Source organism: Castor canadensis, chromosome 13 (assembly GCF_047511655.1).
Source record: "Castor canadensis chromosome 13, mCasCan1.hap1v2, whole genome shotgun sequence".
Taxonomy (NCBI): Eukaryota; Metazoa; Chordata; class Mammalia; order Rodentia; family Castoridae; genus Castor; species Castor canadensis.
This window is the reverse complement of record NC_133398.1, coordinates 43,956,953-43,981,384: the sequence shown is the minus strand read 5'-3', so window position 1 is coordinate 43,981,384 and position 24,432 is coordinate 43,956,953. Positions and strand designations below refer to the sequence as shown.

At 36.7% G+C, this 24,432-nt stretch overlaps 1 protein-coding gene across 44 annotated transcripts in view; it reads right to left on the bottom strand.

Moving 5' to 3' along the window:
• Nucleotides 1-24,432, bottom strand: part of Lingo2 (leucine rich repeat and Ig domain containing 2) — a 1,208,229-nt gene that overhangs the window by 418,279 nt on the left and 765,518 nt on the right. For 31 of the 44 annotated variants that reach the window (XR_012440409.1, XR_012440405.1, XR_012440406.1 and 28 more), the window contains one exon: nucleotides 3,664-3,696. The exons of 1 other annotated variant lie outside the window; for it this stretch is intronic. The gene's annotated coding sequence lies outside the window, so the exon portion shown is untranslated. Of the gene's footprint in view, nucleotides 1-1,805; nucleotides 1,886-3,663; nucleotides 3,697-11,783; nucleotides 11,940-24,432 lie in introns of all 44 variants that reach the window. 12 more of the 44 variants (XM_074051641.1, XM_074051634.1, XM_074051646.1 and 9 more) reach the window with 3 other exon arrangements.

The window sequence follows — 24,432 nt, the reverse complement described above, 5'->3', positions numbered from 1 at the left end:
CTGTCATAGGCCACCTCAATGTTGGGCTCTTGAAATATTTAACTATTTCCTGGATGTAGGATAGGAACTATCTAGAATTATTTTCTCCTTTTAGTTTCTCCACCAAGGCATTATAATTTCAAGGATCTGAGATAAGTTTTACTATTTGTATGTGAAGTCTATTACGGAGATCATAGTTCCATTTCAATTCACTGAGGTTTCAGACTCACTGAGAAGAGCCACTGTGTCTTGGTCCATTGAACTTCTAAAAGAAATTACTGTCAACTTGATAATTTATAAAAACAGATATGAGCCAAGCATACACACCTGTAATCTTAGCACTTAAAAAGCTGTGGCAGAAAGAGATGCATTGGAGGCCAGTCTGGACTAAAAAGTGAGAACTTGTTTCTAAGAAAGAAAGGGAAAAAAACCCTAGATATTTATTTCTCATAGATATAGAGGCTGGGAAGTCCAAAAATATTTGCAGGCTGACACATGGTATATCATGAGGGCCTATGTCCTCTTAAACAATGCCTTCTGTATCCTCATGTGGTAAGAAGGTACAAAACAGCTGTTTGGGGCCTCTTTTATAAGGGCATTATTATTTTTTAAAATTTTTATTGTTGTGCTGGGTGGGGGTACCTTGTGGCATCCACAAAAGTTTTTACAATATATCAAACATATCATACTTGAATTCACCCCCTCCTCCATTTTCCTTTATCCCCCCCCCCCATTCTTGGAATAGTTTCAACAGGTCTCATATTTCCATGAGACATACATGTGTACACAGTTTTTGCACTATACTCACCCTCCCACATCGTTTCCCTACCTCCTCCCTACTCCCACTGGTACCAACCCTCTCCCCCCCTAGGCAGCACCTATTCTGTAAGGACACTATTCTTATTCAAGAAGGGTTCTGAAATGTTCAGACCAGAACACTTTGTCATTGCAGAGCTACATTGTACCTTTATCCAAGTGTGTTTACATGTCACCTCTGAATTTGGTATCTCAGATACCAGGTAAAGACTTTTTAGTTCTATGATATTTTACTTGAATTGTTATATCCCCAGCAATCTCTATTACAAGTTGGATGTGTCATTTTCTCCATTGTCAGAAAGGGTTCTGTCTTTACAGAAATTCTAAGCTTACCATGTTCATATAACTACCAAAAAAAAAAGTGTTGGAATGGATCTGTTAGCTTGTGAAGCTGGCAAATCTCTCTTCCCTGGTGCCATCACTCAGTGCATTTTGAAGTATCCCAGCAGGTAGGCTGGACAAAGTGAGACTTCCTCACTCAGGCTCCTTGCCCTTGAGTTCACTATGAGCTCCAGCACCAAGAAACTGTCTCTGAATGGCTTTTGTTAGTTCTCTAGGTTGAGGTCACTGGCCAGTCTCAACTTGGAGCCTTGCTTCTCTTACCTACATTGGTGCCTGAGGACCAAGCATGCACACAAAACCCTGGAGATTTTACTAAGAGGAATAGACCTCACCCCCATTCTATTTCTTTATGTGTTACTCTTCCAATCTGCCCTTAAGATTTCCTATCCTATTACATTTATTGCCAGAGAAGAATGACTGCCAACTTCTATGTAAGGTTACCTCTCTCCTATTAATTTTCAGCCTCCTTTCCATTTGTCAGTTTTCACACCAAGAATGAGGCATATTCTGCACATAAAGTGACAGGCAATGTTGGCTTCCATCTCAACAAGATTTGAGAGTTGACAGAACTTTCTCCTCTATTTTCTACCTTTATCAATCACTCAAATTGCTTGTTTCCATGACTTTGTTGATAATTATCAAAACCTTTTATTAAGAAAATGAGGTACCTGGGATGTGGTCATACAGCTACTCAGAAGGCAGAGGCAGAAGAAGACTTTGATCCAACCCCCAGAAAGTTAAGAAGCCCCTATTGTTAAAACAAAATGCAAACAAAATGTTGGGGCCATGGCTCAAGTATTAGAGCACTTGACCAGAGTGCTCAAGGCTCTGGGTTCAATCCCAAATACCACCAAAGAAAATGAAGCACATATAATTTGCCACAACAAGGTATCACAATTGGATGGATGATCCCAGGTGATTTACATTTTAACAAAATCTTGACATACAATGAATACATTCACCTCTATTGGTGAAGCATTAGAGATGAGGTCCACCAGAGTTTATTTCAGAGCACTAAAGAGGCTGCCTGCCCCCGGTAATAATGCTATCAGTGACTGTAATACAGCAAAGTAATGAGAGAAGAAGCTATCATCCATTGCACTTACAACACGACAGGTGACTTGTAAATATATCACCTCATTCATGTCTTAACAATCTTATAAAAGGTGAGTACTTTTACTTCTATCAGTTTTCAACTATGGAAACCAAGGATTATAGGTGTTAATAAGCTGGACCAAGATACTCAGGTAGTACATAGGCAAAAAGGATTCAAATCAAGGCAATCTGATTCTGTAATACTGCCTTCCAGCATTACAATTAAATATAGTGATAGCTCAGGTGATTTAGGAAATTTAAATTAAATTAGATAGGCAGACAGATATGGGAATCCCTTCTCAATTATGACAGCTATGTTTCTGAAAACACCTTTGATAGTAGAATTTTCTGTTGAGGATTTCAAGACTTAATAAATGTACTTGGGGAACCAAAGATAGTAATGAAATTGAGAAAGCTTTTATAAATACATTAATGTTTATTAAAATAAACAAATTAAAAATCCCCTAAATTAAAATAACATAATATCCATTTAAAATTAGCTTAATAAATAATCTGATATTAATCTCCATTTAGCAACTCTTGCTCAGCAGAAAATTATCAATCTCTGTTTCTCATGAAATTAGCTTCAGTCTCCAACTGTCATCTGCTTCCTGTCTGGCCAACATATTTGTTCTTGGTCAGAAAGTCTTAAAATTGCTTAAAAGATAGAGGGAAATAATACTAGAATTTTGAGGAAAGGAATGTGGTATTAACTGGTTACTATACTGCCCAATGGTTGCCTGTACATATACACTTACACACACACACACACACACACACACACACACACACACATACATGCATACAACAGTGAAGATATCACAATATTCATTATTAGATTAGAAATGTAGTCATTTTTTCATTGTCATGATGATGATTTCCAATTATTTGGGAGTACACATATCTGAACATACATCAGCTAAGCAAGGTTGGGAAAAATCCTACTTATTTCTCAGACCAGAAAGTTAAACTGAAGACCTATGATAATAGATGAAAGTTTATAGTCACATTCCAGAAGCCCTGGAAAAGAGGGAAATATTGGGAATCTGGTGATGGTCAAACAAGGTATGAATGGGAAAAAATCAGATAACAGGGCCTTGCACACAATATGTATGTAGTAGGTATTCATTGAAAAAACATATATGAATGATGGATGGATGGAATGATGAATGGATGGATGGATACAAGAGGAAAATATTGAATATTTTCAACTTTACAATTTGCCAAGTTTTGAATCAGTTGTTATATTTGAATATTGTATTGCATTGTTAAAGTCTGTGTTGTACTTTTCCATCCATGAATAAAGAAAATAAAAACATAATGTCTTCTAATAGCTATCTGTGAAAAGCTAAGGATATTTTTTGCTCTGCTACTTTCATACTCTGTTTCATATTAAGGTACATGTTTTAAGACAACATAAGAAATACCAACCTTGAAAGTTGCATTCTGTTTTTCTCCCTTTACCTAGAAAAAGATAGGAAAAAAAAGTTTAAGTTAAATCCAATTAAAACAACACAAGCAGGAAAAAGGACATTATCTTTTCTTTATTAAAAAGAAACTTTTACCCATTTTCTTTTGGACAAAAGTGATGTATTTAACTGTGGAGAGAAAAAATAAATGAGGATTTTCAAACAGTTTTCCCCTAAAACTGTTTTTGAAATATTTTGTGTTTATTGCATTTTGTGATAGGTTGCTTTTTAAAATTTCTTGGTGGCATAGCAATTATGAATAACAGTGAGGATGCTAACAAAAATGATAAAATTAAATTATGTAAAAGGAAAAATTATATAGGCAGTACTTAATCAACTCATAGAAGGCTGCTATCATAAGATTTTCCTATAAATTCAGGTAAGAGTATTTGAAGGAGATATTATAATTATTCTCACGTGCTATATTTCTCCTGTTGAATGCTGATTAGAACACAGCTTTTTGCATCTTCTCTCTTCTCACTCCCCTAATAATCTGTTCTCCCTTATGGACCAAGTGATTATTGTGTTGTTTATAATAACTGTTCTACATTCCTTATGGAAATTGTAATTATAATGCTGAATATTCAAACTGCAAGACACTTTTCTCAGGGACATTGTAATTATGATAATGCAGCATAGTACCCAACCAATGTTTTCCAGTCATTGTTCTCTTTGAGGAATGAGGAGGTGAGAGAAAAACACTGAAATAAAATATCCTTTTGGGATCTCAGATATGTATTCAGGCAAAAAAAAATAATAGTTGCTATTTCATTATGGCAGGCATGATACAATCTGACTCACATGTATATAACATGTATTAGGTGAACCCTTTAGGTAGGATAGGAAATGTATCATCTCTACAGAGCCCCAAACAGAAAAATGGAAGCCAGTCCTTTCTCCTCTCCTCCCCTCCCCTCTTCTCCCCCTTCTCCTCCCCTCCTCTCCTTTTCTCTTGTTTCCTCCCTCCCTCCATCTCTTTCTTCCTTCTCCTCTTCTTTCCTTCTCTTCTTTTCTTCCTTCCTCCCTCCCCCTTTCTCTCTCTCTGTCTCTATGCTTCCTTCCTTCCTTCTTTCCTTTTCTCCTTCCTTCCTTTCTCTCTTCTTTCTTTAATTCAGCACTGGGAATTAAACCCAGAGCCTTGCATGTGCTAGGCAACCCATAACCTTTCTTATTTAGCTCTACAGAGATTATTTAGGATTTTGTCAAAATTATTAAGTGAGGATTGAGTACATAGTATATACAACCACTTTATAGACATCTTTTTAAAACACAGCACTATGCAACATAGTTTTTTTACTTTAATTTTATAAATGAGGAAGGCAAATTCACCAAATTAATTTATTTGGTAAGTTGGCCTGTGTTCTTTTAACTTGGAAAATTAACTGGTCTTGAGCAAAAAGAAAGTAAGAGTAAATGGAGCTAAGAAATTAAGGGTAATCACAACAAGAAATAAAAAAGGCAGGAATAAAAATACATAAATTAGTGAGATTGTAAAGGACCACATTCTAGCCACTGGCTTACCATCTTGCTCAGCTTGAGAACGTCTGAAACCTTTTTTTTTTTTTTTTTACTTTATTATATTTCTAATACATTACTCAAGACCTTCCATCTGCCTATCACAAGCACACACATGTCTTTCTTTAGCCTTAGAACAACATCCACTCCATTTCTTAGTAACACTATTTCATGTGGGTCACTCAGTAATCTCATTCCCACACATGGAAAGGTTGGTAAGCTGTCTAATCTAACTGCAAGGGGATACTGCTGAACCTCATTTCCAGAACAATCCCTTACAGAGACCATTATCTGGCTGATTATGACACTGAACCTGAGAAGGAGCAGTGATTCATTTTGACTAGAACCAAAACAAATTCCAAATAAGAGTTTGCCTTATCTACCTGCAAGCCCTTGTTCAACACTGTGATCTGAGACCTTTTAGAGGGTTTTATATGTCAATGCCCACTAGTGCATAATATTACTCCTGGCCAATGCAACATCTTTGGAGTGAGGTATAGAAGTGGGTGCATAATTGTGGGATTCACTCATCCTGGTACATGCTGGATGACTTAGGAGCTGCTGGCCTGATAGAGTTTAGAACAGCCTTTAAGGGCATAGCTGGGCCTGGTGTGCAGCTAAGTGGTAGACAACTTTCCTAACATGCACAGAGCCCCAGAACTGAAAGAAAGAAAGAAAGAAAGAAAGAAAGAAAGAAAGAAAGAAAGAAAGAAAGAAAGAAAGAAAGAAAGAAAGAAATATAGCTGAAATGCCAATTTGGAGACAATATTCTGAATAATGGGGTACCATCCTAGACGTAATGAAATTCTAAACCAGTGGTCGTTTTTTTTGGTACTGCATCCTCAACGTGTAGAATACATGGGCCTAACAAACCAATGGGATGAGTGGGAATGGTTGAATCATTCCCACTTGATAAATGAGGAATGTTGTATTTCTTTTTCCCACAAATTTAGGCTCTGTGGGTCTACAGATCCTAATTTTCAAAGGTAATGATTTCATGGGGGGAGTCTCTTTAAATGTTAGGATGTGTCTTATACCAAATGACTTTTTGCTTCTGTAGTAAGAGACTGGCAGCAAAGGGAGGAGCCACTACAGTATGGCAAAGAGAATTAGCTCATCATTAGGAGAAGGAACAACTATTGTTATACAGTGAGGGCAGGGAAGGGTGTCTGGCATCCAGATGATTTGTGAGCATTTCTTAGTATTTTTCATAGGTACAGCAGCCTAAGCAGGAAATGGTGAGGAGGGTGTCAGATTTCTTAGTAATGGCCTGTATCATCCCATGGGGTAAGCCACATAAAGCAGTAGCAGTGCTGGTTAAGGTTGTATGGATTCTAGAATGGATAGTAGAAGAAAGGAGATAACAGAGAGGCAATAGTTATCACTTGTGATCTGAAGACTAGCTGCAGAGGTGGGCTGTGGTTCCCACTAACCTTCCTCATGGAAGTTTTCTTTTACAGCTTGAATTTTCTCAGATGCGGTAAACCTCTATGAAGTAAGGACAGCTAAGTAGAATGGGCAGGACATCACCCACCAACCTCTTCATGATCACTCATGTCCCCAGCTGTCTGAAGTGTTGGCTGATTGTAGCTAACAGTTGAGTGCTACTCTGGGAAATTTCCTCTTTGTACCAAAGGGAGCAGTTTTGACTAAGGTTATTTTCCCTACCACAGGTAGCTCTCATATAACTACTGACATATGTGGGGCTACAAACACCAAGCCTCCTTTCTTTGATTTGGGACACCTATAAATACAGTGATCCCAAGTAAACTTTGCAATAAATTTCCTGCATGAATAACTCTAGCTGAAATCTGTTTCTTAGGGAAATTAATCCAAAGTGAGATTATAAAATTCAGGAGACATAAATCTGAGAGTCAAACATAGATATATTTGGCTCTTCCATTACATCCTTTGCTTTCCTTTAAGGAAAGTTTGAACTAATTTTCAGCACATTAGTATCTATGTAGTAGATATAGACAATGGGGGTATACTCAGGCCTGTAAAAAAGAAAGCATTATACAGTGTTATAGAGTATCAGCAATCATATCATCATTGGAAGATTAAATTAATATAGTTACATCCACTGGAATGTAGGCATTTACTGAGACAAATTAGTAGATATATACACACATTAATGTATGAGTTTATTAAAATATATGTACATATATGTATAAATACATGTGTATAAGTATATATCATATAAAATATATCTCAAGACTAACTTCAAGGCTACTTTGATCAAAATTCCTAATTATGCTAGCCTGTTTTCAAAGAACAATATGATAACTTTTAATCATGCAATTTTCTAGGAAAAAAATTTCAAGACTTCTCGATTTCAGAAAACCTAAAAGACTAGTTATGGAACAAGAGTTTACATTTTCTACCATAAATGTTCGGATTTTATCAGGCATGAAATGCAGTCAGAACAATTTATGGTTCAGTAAAATATTTCTTGAGGCAGTCTTTATAATCAGAACATAGAAGTTAACTAATTTTTGCAGTTTAGAGAAAATGTGGTTAAAATTTTATAGCCAGTGAACAATGCTTTACTCTGTTCCTTAAGAAATTCTCAATTTCTTTATTTCCTTTTAGTTCTAGATCAGATCACCATACTTTTCTATTTAAATGTAGGTGGCATCATTGTTTTATTCATGTTATTTCACTACCATACTACGTGAAGGGCTTAAACATAAAAATAAACACAAAATGTTAGATAAAATTCCTCTGACAGAAAAATAAGACAAGAAAATGGCATGAAATGTATTCTAACTGGACACAGACAAAATAGTTACTACACCTTGAAGAAGTGCCTGCTAGCATTAATTTTATCATTTTGTCTTCAGTTAGTAGGCAAAAGATTATTTCCACCATTGTGTTTTGGAGAAATTCTCAAACATCTGAAGGACTTGAAAAGTTTCAGCTATGGTACTGGCCCAGAAGCCTCCACATAGAAGCTGTACTATCTATCTTACTCCAAATGAAACTCCCAGTGAATGAAGGATTTTCTATCAACAAGTATAGAAGGCTTTACACAGCACACTCTACTCAATGAGCTTTGAGTCAAGGACTTGTTCAAACCTTCACAGGCACTTTATTAGATTACAGTTTGCTTAATACTTGATAATCCTGTATAACTGTACAGTCAGACTTTATAACTTTATTCTCAGATCTGTCACTATTCTGAAGCCCAGTAATTAACATGCAGACCTATAAACTTTAGAACAGTAACAGTGCTTTACATCAGTTCACTTATTACTATAAGTGGGGTTGTGGAAGATACAAAAATGTACCTGGCTGACTCACAAGGAGCTTTTCAGACATGCCAGTACTTCAGACCTCATCAAGATGGCTCCTCAGCTTCCAGTGTTAATATGCTTAGATTTAGGGAAGGTAGTCAATTTTTTCCCATGAATCCCACAACAGCTATAGCTGTTAGTACATTTAACATTACAATGGTACATATCACAGAGTGAACCAACAGATGGAGTTAATTTTGTAACACAAAGTTTTCTCTAAGATAGAACTTATCAGAGTGGAAACTGATGTCATAATTTTATGTGATGTATCTTTAAAAGAATGTTAAGTTATTTAATTTTAATTAAACAACAAAGAATAGTCTTTTGCATGGTAAATGTTGAAGGAACTCAAGTTACTTCAGAATCCAAAGAAGGTATTTTGTGTGGCTTGCATAAGTAATCTGAGCAAGAAAATGAAAGCAAGTTTGTGTTTTGTTTGCTTGGAGTGATCCTATTGACAAAGCTGGCAAATATTCCAGGTTAACTAATTTTAAATCATGTTTTCCTTACCACTTTGGGGAAGCAGAGAGGTATGGGTCAATGAGGAATCAAGAGTCAAGCATTTAGTCTATGCTCTGCCTCCAACTGATTATCTCTTTCTTGGCAACATTTTTACTTGAGTTACAAATGTCAAGAATACTGGTCCCCACCTCTAAAACAGCACTACGTAGTACAGAATAGCATAGATAAAGTATAGAGGTAAAGTATGACTTGCCGTTAGCAGGAACCAAGATGTGCCTGGTACAAACACTAATGCTACCTTAAGCTTTTTATTATGCTTGCAGTGGACAGAGGAGGGTAAGAAATGAAACTGCTATATTTTCAGTTGTCATATCAAGATGAAACATCACTTTCTTGTGGATGGTTTTGGTATCTTAGGATACCAGACTTTCTGAGCTCCACAAACAAATGGAACATAATCTAGGCGAAAGTCTAATGTAATGAAGAATCTCAACATAATATAAGGAATGACTAAAAGAATTGAACATGATCTGAAGAGGCATGCAAGTTGCGGAACACTTGTATACATACCATAAAATTTTATCTGGAGAGATTTGAAGGAGGGATACTATCTAAAAAGTCATCTCAAGTTGGGTTGTGCTTTCTTAAGACACAACTTGGCAAACTACAGGTCTCCAAATCCCACCACACTTTTCATTCACATTGTTGTTTGTATCTTCTTTCCTTCTACAGTAGCAGATTTGAGTAATTGCAAGAAAGTTCATATAGCTCACAAAGAAAATATATTTATAATTATACTTTTTTCCTTAGAAGATAGCCAATGACAGGGCATGGGTATGCATGCCCCTATTCCCTGCACTTGGGAGGTTGAGGCAAGAGGATGGCTAACCTGGGCTACATGTGGAGGCCCTTTTTCAAAAAAAGAAAAGCCAAAAAAAAAAAAAAAAAAAAAACCTCAAACTAAACAAGAGAAAAATAAACCCAAAAGGAGATAGCCAGTAAATCATTTATTTATTCATCATTTGTTCATTTATCAAGCAGATTTCAAACATACACAATGTATGTAAAAAGTACCAGTCCCTGATGATATAAAGATAAGACATAATATGTATCTTAACGTCAGTACCAATTTCTTTAGGTGACCATTAACAGAGGCTATTTTTGAAGGGAATAAATCATGAAACAAATTATCAGACTCAATTACTTCAAAGGTTTCTTTCAACGACAAGATTCTTTAAAAGAGAAAGTTTCCTGGAGGAAAAGGTCTTGAAAACCTGGCAATAGGAACAGGTGGAGAAATGAGAGGTGGAGTTCTCATAGATATGGAGAAGAGTCAAGGTGAGTGAACAGAGAATGAAGAACGGTGATGCTGGATAAGTAAATAGGGCAGGTGAGGAATCTTGGGTAAGTTTCTTAATATCTAAGCCTCAGTTTCTGTAAAATGGGGATAATTATACTTATCTCAAGGTTTGTTTTGTGAATTAATTAGGTAATATACAGATTATACTTGGCATTTACTAGACAAGAATAAATATCAGTTCCATTTCTCATTTAATACTGTTTGCGATTATTAAGCTATCTTGTCTGGCTGCATTTATCATCTGTGACATTCAAAATATGAAAGCATTGTCAGAATGTCTCAGATGTCTAGAACTTAAAGATGTTTTCATATGGAATGATCCACATGGAAAAACTTTTAAATATGTCTTTGCAGAACAATCACCTTGATAAATTATGTATTAAATGAGTTTAGCTAACTACCTACAACACATTATGGACTATTAATAGGTGCTCATTTTTATTAAGGACAGAAATAATATCCACAGGGAGAGTTGGCTGAACACTAATTAAGCACACTTTATGTTTCCTATGTTGTACACCAGCAATATTTAGAGCGAGGCCTTGAGTCTCATGGGGACTCATTCAGATGCAATATGCAACTTTCAGCACCTGAAATCCTCTAACAGGAATATTGTAATTCAGTTCTTGAGTCCATGTGGTACATTTCATTGAAAGCACTAAAGCATAGTGGTTAATAATACTGGCTCTGTTTTTAGATAGCCTCAGCATGGCTTCTCAACTTGCTATGCAATATTTGGCAAGCTACTCAACCCTTGTGCTTCATCTTCTTAATCTGTAAAATAGGGTATTAACTGATAAGAGCTATCTCACTGGGCGATTGTGAGGACTTAAAGAGATCCTGCAATTAAAGAGCTGATACATTGGAATCACTAAAGACATACTATCATAATTTTTCATACCTTTTCCTAACCAAGATTTGGGAAGATGACTAGAACAAAAAGGAGCTGTGAATGTGAATGTAGCTCAGTGCTAAAGCACTTGTCTAGAATGTGAAAGGTTCTGTGTTCAATCCTTAGTACTACCAAAAAAAAAAAAATAAGCAAAAAAACCCCAGGAATTCTATAGCAAAAGATGGTAGCTATGGAGATATTGTCCAGTCTCCCATAGGGCTGATCTTTCTAAAGCCCAATTTAGAGCTAAGTGGTCTGATTCCAAGTCCCCATGTTAAAAATTTTTCATTTATTCCTCATCACCAGTAGGATGGAGACTATTCATCCTAGCATCCATTCAAGGCCCCCTAGAGGTGCTTCTTGATTACTTCATGGGCAGTACTCACCCTTCCTTTGTAGGAATGAAACACTAGAGGTCTCCAATCTTTTTTTGTGCATATGATAATCTTTTCCTATATATGGCTCCCTCCTTACCTGGATTCTTTTTTTTTCTAAAATATCCCACAAATGACCATTCAGTATAAGAAAGGCTTAGGAAAGGGAATCTGTGGACTTACTAAAAGGAGGCCTTTGAAAAGGTCAACAAGATCTTTCTAGGCAGTAGAGATTGCTCTTGAGATCAGTGGATTCCAGAGAGTAGGAAGTCAGACTGTTCAGGGGATCCCCACCTGGGAAAGAAGGAGTCCACACCGAGAAGTTTCCAGTACACAAAGCTATAAATAGGAATTGAGAGGTAAGTGAAAACAGGGATTTGACACCTCAAAGCTCCAACCCCTAAATTAATGCTGAATGTTGCTGAATGATACTTGGTAATGTAATTCTCTCTAGAAGCATCTGCAAAATATTTCAAATATTCCCAGGGGTGCTAGAGAGAAGGAGCAAGTGAAGCACATAATATTGTGTGAGATTAATTAAGCAGAGGCTTTAATAGAAGGAAGCTCTGTATTGGAAAATACATCTGTTTTGTATACAAATTTTTTCCACCTCACCTGCAGTGTTTACATTTGCCTGGAATTCTCATGTTAAAAGAGAATTTGGGGCAGAGAAACATGTGATCTTATGCTAATGCAGAAAATGAAGTTATAAGGCTTGAGGGCAGGATGACAGCTATGGAAAAACCTTCTATATATTCTTATATTCACAAAAACAAAACATTATAAATACAACGTTATAAAAATTTATAATTCTTAAATTAGTGATAAAGAGAACTATACAGCTGATGTCTATTTTAATAAATATTTACATCATTTCTGATAATTTGAAAACAGTATTTATGTAAATAATTATTTAATTAGTAATTTTAAATAATGTAACAAACAAACTCATCACCCAAACCAAAGATAGGGAATCAAGGCCGAGCTTCTCTTCAATCCTTAACACACGAATCCCCTCAACCCAGTTCCTCAGGCAACCAACACTGTGGATTCCACACTGGTCACTCTCTCAAATTTTATTTTACATATAGTAGTCATATTACATCTTTAGCATTTATGTATAAAGGTATCTGTGAATGTGTTTGTGTTATGTGATTTCTTTTTAGCTCTAAAAAGATAAGTATGTTGTACGCAATCATTTGGACTTTTGTTTTCAGTTAACATTTTCTTGTAAGTAATGATGATGTTTCCTCCTGCATTTACATTTTAATTTATTTCTATTATATCTTCTTTTCTGTGGTTTTAAGCATCCTCTCCTTTTCTCATTATTTTTAAGCAACTTCTTCAACACACTCACTGAATTCTACTCCTCAAACTCATCTGACATGTTGGTATCATCATTCTAGACTTTTAATTTTGTATTGATTTCTAAATGCTTCCTCTTTGTGCCTAGAAAATTTTAGAACAGTTTTTAATAAGAAATAGAATCACTTTAAGAACACCATATACTGTTTCCAACGTCTCTTAAGATTTACCTATTTTATTATTTAATACTTTACTCATTGATCCTAGTGTGGGACTTTGGTAAAGTTTCAGAGGCTTTGTGTGTTATGTCCACACATTTAAACAGCTATTATCTGGATATTAAAGTCTAGGTCCTAGGTCCTTTTAATACTTTGAAAATAACACCACTCTATTATTCTGTTTTTTAAAATTTTTTATTAGCATATTATAGTTGTATAGGAGTGTACATTGTGACATTTACATTATATCTTAATTAGATCCACCCCTTCATCTTTCTCCTTCATTCTCCTTTTAGAACAATTCCAACAGGTTTCATTATTTCATTTTCATACATGAATACTACATATATATATATATATATATATATCCACCATATTTGCCCTCCTTCACCCTTTCCTTGTGCCCTCTAACCCCTACAATAGGTGCTCACCTTGGACAGAACCTGTTTAACCTTCCTGTCTGTCATTTTTTAAAAACATTTTTGATAGTTTATGGTAGTTATACGGGAGAATTCATTGTAACATTTGCATATACAGATGTATTATTCTCCCTCCTTCCTCATTGGCCTTCTTATGATTGCTTCAACAGGTTTCAGTGTTCTATAGATATCCTTGTATGAAAAGTACATCAACCCTCTTTCCCTTCATCATTTACCATCCCCCTCCTACTCCTGCCCACCCCTTAACATGATCCGCTTTACATTCCTGTCCTCCAGTTTTTTTGACTACAGTTTTGCACTTTACCTGATGTTAGTCTGATTGTTGTTTCTTTGATATTACCTACTTCCTCCTCTCATTTAATTAATATTCATTATATGTCTGCTATACAATATGCACTCAGGCAGTAAGGTACAGAAGTGCCCACGAGATGCAGCTCTAAATTCTTAGAGGAGGGAGATTCCAAGATGGCGGCTAGAGGTAGGAAGCAGAAAGCGACCCTCCTATAGTGAAATCTTGGAGAGACGCTGGAGACACACTTTGCAGGCATAATCACCGAGAAAAGGCATAACTTTGACTCCTCCACATCTCCAGCCGGCGCAGAGAATCTCCACTTCACGTTAAACGGAGAACCGAGGAGGCCCCCGGGGCCGCCAGTGGCCGGCGCCCATATGGCTTGGGAAGACGCGGACCAGGTGAGCTTCGCGGTACTGCGGTTCCCCCACAGACAAGCCTGGGCCAGAGCAGCATAGCCCCCTGGACAGACTGACCTCCACCCGGGAAAAAAAGAGAAACTGAGTACTAAGCAATAAGAACAGTTAAGACACGCTGGAAAGAGGGTGGGGCGCCCTGAGCGCTGAAGATTGGGGGAAGGGAATCCTTCCCGGGACTGTAAAGAAACGAGCCGGGTGGGCCGGAGAGGCTCTGGCGGGAGCGGGGCGCGCCAGCAACCAGGAGCAGGGACGCTTGTGAGAGGAGGGAAGACCCACTTCCCACGTGAACTGTAAATAAACACGCAGGCCTGACAACGCGGGGCAGTGTCGCCTTTCCCAGTGCTTGGAAAGGGAAAAGCCTGTAGCAGAGGCCCCCCTCCCCCGCACAGGAGAACTCTGAGCAAACAAAGCCTGTGGGACCAGGTGAGTGCTAAGCTCACCCCAGAGATCTGCATAAATAACGCCGCCAGCTACAGGCTGAGAGCAGCAGGCAGGCAAGCCACAGTTGCAGATACCACTCTCAGAACTGCCTCCAGATGCTTTTTTTTCTTTTTCTCCCTACCTTTGATGAGAGAACAACTGAATTACACCTGCAAGCCGAAAAACTTACTGAAACTATTGCATTTGAACTGGGGACACTTGGTGGGGCTTTTTTTAAATTTTTTCTTCTGTGTGTGTGTGAGTGTAGTTTTGTTCTACTTTATGCATCCCCTTTGATGAGACAACTACAGAACAACATCTGAGGCACCAACTCCAGGACTGGAGATTAAGACGGACATCCAAATTATTAAGACTGAAATTGCATTGCATATAAACTTGGAAGTTTTTTGGTTTTTTTTTTTTTTTTTTAATTTCTTATTTTCCATTTTATTTTAATTCATTTTTATAAATAGATATTACTTTCATTTACTTATTTTTTATTTTTTTATCTTTGATTTTCAATCCTCTCTCTGTCTCTCTATTGTCTGTTCAGCTTACTGTCGATTAGTACACTAACACTCCCTGTTTATACCTTTGGAACTCTCTTGTCTGATACCTTGTTCTGCTTTCTCCCTCTTGTCTGTATATTTGTTTTCCCCTTTTCTTTAACTTCTTGCTTTCCATCTCAGCTCACTCTTCCGTTCTCAATATTACCATTGTTATTATTACAAGCTAGAAAATACTTAATTACACACAGTATAGGGACAGTAACAACACCAAGGACAATGACAGGAAGACAGAAAAAACAAGGAAACCAGTTTCCCCACAGCAAAAAATTAGTACAGGAACCAGAGGGGAATGAAGAGAACAGAAACTCAGAGCCAGACTCCAACAAAATGAAGATAAACTATGCCAAAGGACCCAATGAAGCCTACAAGAATAATTTAAAAGAAGACATACTACAAGTACTCAATGAGAATTTTATAGAGATGATACTGCATAGGGTCAACCAAAATGTACAGGAGACACTCAAGAAATTCCAAGACAATAAAAATAGAGAATTTGAAAAAGCAAAAGAAGAAATAAAGGAAACCATAGAAGCACTGTATAAACACCAAAGTGAAAGAGAGAACACAATGAATAAATGGATAAATGAACTCAGGACAAAAATAGACAACAATAAAGAAGAAAACAGCCAGGATATGGAAAACCTCAGAAAAAAGAACGAAACAGAACTGCAAAACAAAACGGAAAGCCAATCCAGCAGAATAGAACAAACAGAAGACAGAATCTCAGAACTTGAAGATGAAATGGTAATTAAAGGAAAAACCGAAGAACTATTAATTAAACAACTCAAGACCTGTGAAAAGAAAATGCAAGAACTCACCGACTCCATCAAAAGACCAAACTTGAGAATCATGGGCATCGAAGAAGGAGAAGAGGGGCAAGCGAAGGGAATGCGTAATATATTCAACAAAATAATAATGGAAAATTTCCCAAATCTAGAGAAAGATATTCCCATACAAATGCAAGAGGCCTCCAGGACACCAAACAGACCAGATCAAAATAGAACTACTCCACGACATATCATCATTAAAACAACAAGTTCAGAAACTAAGGAAAGAATATTGAAGGCTGCAAGAGAGAAAAAACAAGTAACATACAAAGGTAAACCCATCAAAATCACAGCAGACTTCTCAACAGAAACATTAAAAGCAAGAAGAGCGTGGGGTGAGATCTTCCGGGCACTGAATGAAAATAACTTCAACCCCAGGATACTCTACCCAGCAAAGCTATCATTCAAAATAGATGGAGCAATAAAAGTCTTCCATGATAAGCAGAAACTAAAACAATATGTGACCACAAAGCCACCATTACAAAAGATTCTGCAAGGGATCCTGCACACAGAAAGTGACACCCAACTTAACCATGAAAAGGCAGGCAGCACCAAACCACAGGATAAGAAAAAGCAAGACAGTAGAGAGTAACATCAAGTTAGGTACACACAATCAAACCTTCAAACAACTAAGATAACTAAATGGCAGGAATCACCACATACCTATCAGTACTGACACTTAATGTCAATGGACTTAATTCACCCATCAAAAGACACCGTTTGACAAAATGGATTAAAAAAGAAGATCCAACAATTTGTTGCTTACAGGAGACTCATCTCACCGACAGAAATAAGCATATGCTTAGGATGAAAGGCTGGAAGAAGATTTACCAAGCTAATGGCCCCCGAAAACAAGCAGGAGTAGCAATACTTATCTCTGACAAAGTAGACTTCAAACCTACATTGATCAAACGAGACAAAGAAGGACATTCCATACTAATAAAAGGGGAAATAGACCAAAAGGAAATAATAATCATCAATCTGTACGCACCCAATGTCAACGCACCCAATTTCATCAAACATACCCTAAAAGACCTAAAAGCATATATAAACGCCAACACAGTGGTTGTGGGAGACTTTAACACTCCATTATCATCAATAGATAGGTCATCCAAACAAAAACTCAATAAAGAAATCCAAGATCTAAAATATGCAATAGATCAAGTGGACCTAGTAGATGTCTATAGAACATTTCATCCAACCTCTACACAATATACATTCTTCTCAGCAGCCCATGGAACCTTCTCCAAAATAGATCATATCCTAGGGCACAAAGCAAGCCTCAGCAAATATAAGAAAATAGAAATAATACCGTGCATACTATCTGACCACAATGCAGTAAAAGTAGAACTCAACAACAAAAGTAAAGACAAAAAACATGCAAACAGCTGGAAACTAAATAACTCATTACTTAATGAAGAATGGATCATCGATGCAATAAAAGAGGAAATTAAAAAGTTCCTAGAAGTCAATGAAAATGAAAACACAACCTACCGGAACCTATGGGACACAGCTAAGGCAGTCTTGAGAGGAAAGTTTATAGCCATGAGTGCATATATTAAAAAGATTGAAAGATCCCAAATCAATGACCTAATGATACATCTCAAACTCCTAGAAAAACAAGAACAAGCAAATCCCAAAACAAATAGAAGGAGAGAAATAATAAAAATAAGAGCTGAAATCAACGAAATAGAAACCAAAAAAACCATACAAAGAATTAATGAAACAAAAAGTTGGTTCTTTGAAAAAATAAACAAGATCGATAGACCCCTGGCAAACCTGACTAAAATGAGGAGAGAAAAAACCCAAATTAGTAGAATCAGGAATGCAAAAGGGGAGATAACAACAAACACCATGGAAATCCAGGAAATCATCAGAGACTACTTTGAGAACCTATATTCAAATAAATTTGAAAATCTAAAAGAAATGGACAGATTTCTAGATACATATGATCATCCAAAACTGAACCAAGAGGAAATTAATCACCTGAATAGACCTATAACACAAAATGAAATTGAAGCAGCAATCAAGAGTCTCCCCAAAAAGAAAAGTCCAGGACCTGATGGATTCTCTGCTGAATTCTATCAGACCTTTAAAGAAGAACTGATACCAACCCTCCTTAAACTGTTCCATGAAATAGAAAGGGAAGGAAAACTGCCAAACACATTTTATGAAGCCAGTATTACACTTATCCCAAAACCAGCCAAAGACACCTCCAAAAAGGAGAACTATAGGCCAATCTCCTTAATGAACATTGATGCAAAAATCCTCAACAAAATAATGGCAAACCGAATTCAGCAACACATCAAAAAGATTATCCACCACGACCAGGTAGGCTTCATCCCAGGGATGCAGGGGTGGTTCAACATACGAAAATCAATAAACGTAATAAACCACATTAACAGAAGCAAAGACAAAAACCACTTGATCATCTCAATAGACGCAGAAAAAGCCTTTGATAAGATCCAACATCATTTCATGATAAAAGCTCTAAGAAAACTAGGAATAGAAGGAAAGTTCCTCAACATTATAAAAGCTATATATGACAAACCTACAGCCAGCATTATACTTAACGGAGAAAAATTAAAACCGTTCCTTCTAAAATCAGGAACCAGACAAGGATGCCCACTATCTCCACTCCTATTCAACATAGTACTGGAATTCCTAGCCAGAGCAATTAGGCAAGAAGAAGGAATAAAAGGAATACAAATAGGTAAAGAAACTGTCAAAATATCCCTATTTGCAGACGACATGATCCTATACCTTAAAGACCCAAAAAACTCTACTCAGAAGCTTCTAGACATCATCAATAGCTATAGCAAAGTAGCAGGATATAAAATCAACATAGATAAATCATTAGCATTTCTATACACTAACAATGAGCAAACGGAAAAAGAATGTATGAAAACAATTCCATTTACAATAGCCTCAAAAAAAATCAAATACCTAGGTGTAAACCTAACAAAAGATGTGAAAGACCTCTACAAGGAAAACTATACACTTCTGAAGAAAGAGATTGAGGAAGACTATAGAAAGTGGAGAGATCTCCCATGCTCATGGATTGGTAGAATCAACATAGTAAAAATGTCGATACTCCCCAAAGTAATCTACATGTTTAATGCAATTCCCATCAAAATTCCAATGACATTCATTAAAGAGATTGAAAAATCTACTGTGAAATTTATATGGAAACACAAGAGGCCACGAATAGCCAAGGCAATACTCAGTCAAAAGAACAATGCAGGAGGTATCACAATACCTGACTTCAAACTATATTACAAAGCAATAACAATAAAAATAGCATGGTACTGGCACAAAAACAGACATGAAGACCAGTGGAACAGAATAGAGGATCCAGATATGAAGCCACACAACTATGAGCAACTTATCTTTGACAAAGGAGCTAAAAATATACGATGGAGAAATAGCAGCCTCTTCAACAAAAACTGCTGGGAAAACTGGTTAGCAGTCTGCAAAAAACTGAAACTAGATCCATGTATATCACCCTATACCAAGATTAACTCAAAATGGATCAAGGATCTTAATATCAGACCCCAAACTCTTAAGTTGATACAAGAAAGAGTAGGAAATACTCTGGAGTTAGTAGGTATAGGTAAAAACTTTCTCAATGAAACCCCAGCAGCACAGCAACTAAGAGATAGCATAGATAAATGGGACCTCATAAAACTAAAAAGCTTCTGTTCATCAAAAGAAATGGTCTCTAAACTGAAGAGAACACCCACAGAGTGGGAGAAAATATTTGCCAACTATACATCAGACAAAGGACTGATAACCAGAATATACAGGGAACTTAAAAAACTAAATTCTCCCAAAACTAATGAACCAATAAAGAAATGGGCATGTGAACTAAACAGAACTTTCTCAAAAGAAGAAATTCAAATGGCCAGAAAACACATGAAAAAATGCTCACCATCTCTAGCAATAAAGGAAATGCAAATTAAAACCACACTAAGATTCCACCTCACCCCTGTTAGAATAGCCATCATCAGCAACACCACCAACAACAGGTGTTGGCGAGGATGCGGGGAAAAAGGAACCCTTTTACACTGTTGGTGGGAATGTAGACTAGTACAACCACTCTGGAAAAAAATTTGGAGGCTACTTAAAAAGCTGGACATCGATCTACCATTTGATCCAGCAATACCACTCTTGGGGATATACCCAAAAGACTGTTACTCCAGAGGCACCTGCACATCCATGTTTATTGCGGCACTATTCACAATAGCCAAGTTATGGAAACAGCCAAGATGTCCCAGCACTGACGAATGGATTAAGAAAATGTGGTATCTATACACAATGGAATTTTATGCAGCCATGAAGAAGAACGAAATGTTATCATTCGCTGGTAAATGGATGGAATTGGAGAACATCATTCTGAGTGAGGTTAGCCTGGCTCAAAAGACCAAAAATCGTATGTTCTCCCTCATATGTGGACATTAGATCAAGGGCAAACACAACAAGGGGATTGGACTATGAGCACATGATAAAAGCGAGAGCACACAAGGGAGGGGTGAGGATAGGTAAGACACCTAAAAAACTAGCTAGCATTTGTTGCCCTTAACGCAGAGAAACTAAAGCAGATACCTTAAAGCAACTGAGGCCAATAGGAAAAGGGGACCAGGAACTAGAGAAAAGGTTAGATCAAAAAGAATTAACCTAGAAGGTAACACCCACACACAGGAAATCAATGTGAGTCAATGCCCTGTATAGCTATCCTTATCTCAACCAGCAAAACCCCTTGTTCCTTCCTATTATTGCTTATACTCTCTCTACAACAAAATTAGAGATAAGGGCAAAATAGTTTCTGCTGGGTATTGAGGGGGGGAGCGGGAGGGGGCGGAGTGGGTGGTAAGGGAGGGGGTGGGGGCAGGGGGGAGAAATGAACCAAGCCTTGTATGCACATATGAATAATAAAAGAAAAATGAAAAAAAAAAAAATTCTTAGAGGAGTCCCCCTAGTGGAGTGAATTCAGCACATGCAAAAGTACTTTTCAAAGAGTGGTTTTAAAGGATGCAGTAAAGAGTCAGTACTTAGACTCAACTCGTATGCCATTTTCTTCATTTGATGTCCTACTTCCAGCTTCAAGTTCCCTCTAAAATGTAAGTAACCTCAACTGAAGTGGTTCAAAATTCACTTGCCTTGCTGAGCCTAGACTCAGTTTTCTTATAACTGTTTTAGAGTGAATTCACTTGCAGGTTGGTTTTGTACAAAGGATAGTTCCACAATCAGAGAGGAAGGGGAGGGATTGCTGTAGGCAACTTCAAGCCTCTCCTCTGAATTAAGAAGCATAGAGAAGGCACTTACTGTTGTTCTTTACAGTGCTGTTTTCCTCGTGTAAACAAACAAAATTAGACTTTGTGGCTGGGAAGAAGTATTGACTAGCTTAGAGAAAATTACAAAGCAGAAGGAAATGGACTGAACAAAAGCTATATATCCACGAGGTAATCTTTCCCTAGCAGTCTCAAATATACTAAATCTTGTATGAATTGTGTTTCTTTCCATAAAAAACAGGATACAATTATAAAGAAGTATATGTGCTTGGGTTTCATTAGCATACCTTCTGGATAATTGTAGCAAGGCTTAGCCACAGATTCAGAGAAGGAAAAAGAAAATGGATCCAGGGAGAAAACAGGAATGACAGTTTGATTTTATTAGGAAAACCTACATATCCCTGGAAACTGTGCGGACTTTACTTTTAATGAAATAACACAATTCAATATATATCTTCTTACAGAACATCATTAATAAAATACTACAGTTCTGGGCCTTCTGGGAACTCAAACATGATAGTAGCAGATAACTGCCTTTGAGAGGAATATCAACAAGCATGAGTTTATTTTTATTTTTTTCCACCTCAGTGAGACTTTATTATTGGAAACCCTGCACAAAAACATTACTGACTTATATCCGTCTTTCTGACTGCCCAAGGATCACCTGTTGGCAAGGATTTGATGGGGTATATAGTGTTTTTGTTTTAAAGAGGAGGGACAAACTAGTCTTACAGTGATGAAAAGCTGTGCAAGTTTATCCTCTTGGGTCTAGCTATGCCTTTTGACTGTGCTGTGCACGTGACAGGCCAGTTTTCTAGCTTGTTCCTTTGTTTGCTAGTAGGACAACTGAGAAAAGGGGCTTGTATGTGTGAGCTTGCCTGTGTTACTCCACTTTCCTTTGCTTCATCTTTCACTAAAATTGTACAGATCCTCTCCCTACTCATCGCTATTGAAAATAAGTATCTTAAGTAATTATGAAAATCAGACAAATATACAATCCAGTGGATAATGTTAAAGATAAGGACACTTTTATTGATATATGTAATTTCAATAATAATCTTAGTTGTTTACCTCAATTAACAGAGCAATACATTATGTGGTATATGAGAATTTGTCACAGATTTTTCAATCTGGGACTTTTAATTTTAAAAACAAACTATGCTTGTCAGTTATCATGGGTAGATGACTGTAATCCCAGCATTAAGGAGACTGAGGCAGGATGTTCATGAGTTCAAGACCACCTCAAATTATGTAGTGAGATCCTACCTCAAAAATAAAATAAAATAACAGTAAAACAACTGTGCTGGAAGGCTCTTTATAAGATAGGTAGGAATTTCTTAGAATAATTCCTGAACATGAATATGTAAAAAAATCAGTAAATTCAAAAAAATTCTGTTTTTTCCACATCTTTGTTAAAACTTGACATAGGATTTTTAACTTTTGCCAATTCTGTACCTTACTCTTCATTTTAATGGATAACTTGCTGGTTAATGAGGTTGGTAATACATGATTCTCAACTGTGACATGTCTTTCTAAGGTGTTTCCTTGTATATTTTGTGAGTTTTTACTCTGCACGCATATCCCTTGAAGGTCACCTGTTTGAATTATTTGATGATGCCCTGGCAAAGGGTGAATTCAACCAGATAATTCACATTTTCTCCTGTCAAGCATTAAGAAGTTTTACTAAACTTCACCTTCAAACATTTAGCTTAAAGGTTTGTTTGAATACCCCAAGTAGAATAAATTTAGGCTGCAAACCTCATAGAAGCACCTGCTTATTTGGAGGGTTACTTAAATTCTTGTGGAGATTTTTTTTTTAATATTCTCAATGTCAGGGTTCAAGAAAGGTAATTACTTTTACTGTTTCCTGGAGTGTAATTGGCATATTTATAATTTACCTTAAAAACACATGTGCAGCTCTATCCATCCTCAGGTTCTTGGGCTCTTGGTTATGTATCCTTTAGACTCTTATCTTAGGCCAGCCTTAGGTGATATCTATCTAAAGTGGTTATGTTACTTCAAATATAAAAATATTAGATTCAAAATATGTAATTTTTTCTTTATGTTTATGAAATTATATTTTATGCATAGCACTCACCACATTACCTAAGAAGAGGTATATCATAAAGACAATATAATCATATTTGTCTCCAAATATTTTTATTTTACATTTTCAGAGATTTTTAAGCATGGATTAGAAACTAAGCATTGGTTTCCCTTTAGACATTCTTAACTCTCTTGACCTGTCTGGGTTAGATCCCTACTTTCTACAAAGGTTTGAGAATTAGGCTTTCCATAAAAGTTTGAAAACCATGGCAAAGAGGCAACATTTGCACTTACTTGGAGACTGTAGGCATCAATATCTTCAACTTTTACCCCATCTCCTGGAGGATTCCACAGTCTCCGCTCCCCTCCAACCCCCCCTCCCCAGTGCTGCATCACCCAGCAGGGAAGATAATTGTCTTCCAGAAAATCAGTAAACTGAGTGTCTGAGCTTCCTCACTTTTCATAAATGCATATAGAGTTTTGGAGTCAGAACACTTAGAAATATTTTAATTCAACAGACATCTAGGATTTTATAGTGCAGTTGACTAATTTTTCATTTTAAACTATATATGGAAGGTACCACAAATTTCTGAATTGGGAGGAAATAAAGTCTTAATCTCACTCTGGCACCATGTCCACACTCCATACCTTCCTTTCCCCTCTCTTGGTATCAGGGTTTGGACCATCGCTAAATTTCTGTGCATTAATGTAAGTCACATAGCAAAATATTTTTAGTGGTCTGGAAAATGTAAGTATTTGGAACTGAGAAATATATTTTTTACTTTTATTTTATCAAACTTAGTTTTTATAACTTGCAGAGCCATTATAACAATAAGTTACCATCTTTTTTCCAATCCCTACGTCTGCCAGACAACATGTGAGTGTTCACACACATTTTCTCTCATCCTTACAACTCTTCATGAAGGCCCAAATTGCCTGCCTAGTAAATACCTAAGTTGTATTCTATCTCAGGTTACTGCTTCCACATTTTCTGCCTTACCCTCT